Below are 650 nucleotides of genomic sequence, written 5' to 3'. Positions count from 1 at the left end.
AAAGAAATGGAAGCAAGCAAACTACTGGATACAGAGTTCAAAACCATGGTTATAAGGTTACTCAAGGGTCTTCATGAGACTTTCCAGAGTCTTAGTGAGAATATCAGACATGAAAAATGACCAGTCACAAATTAAGCATACACTAACTGAAATAAAGAATAATTTATAGGGATCCAACAGTAGAATAGGGGATTCCAAGAATCAAATCAACAACTTGGAATATGAGGAAGCAAAAAACACCCAAGCAGAAGAGCAGAAAGAAAAAAGAATCCAAAAATATGAAGATAGTGTAAGAAGATTCTGGGACAACTTCAAGCGTACCAACATTCGCATGGGGGTGCCAGAAGGAGAAGAGAGAGAGAGCAAGATTTTGAAAACCTATGTGAAGAAATGATGATAGAAAACTTCCTCTACCTGGAGAAAGAAACAGACTTACAAGTCCAGGAAGCACAGATTCCAAACAAGAGGAACCCAAAGAGGCCCACACCAAGACACATCATAATTAAAATGCCAAAGGCTAAAGACAAAAAGAGAATCTTAAAAGCAACAAGAGAAAAGCAGTGAAGAAGAAGAAGAAGAAAAAGAAGAAGAAGAAATAAATATGTATCTATTAACAATAGAATTTAAAAATCAAATGAACATGGAATCTA

This window comes from Myotis davidii, unplaced genomic scaffold (genome assembly GCF_000327345.1).
Source record: "Myotis davidii unplaced genomic scaffold, ASM32734v1 scaffold315, whole genome shotgun sequence".
Lineage (NCBI taxonomy): Eukaryota > Metazoa > Chordata > Mammalia > Chiroptera > Vespertilionidae > Myotis > Myotis davidii.
This window is presented reverse-complemented; position numbering follows the sequence as displayed.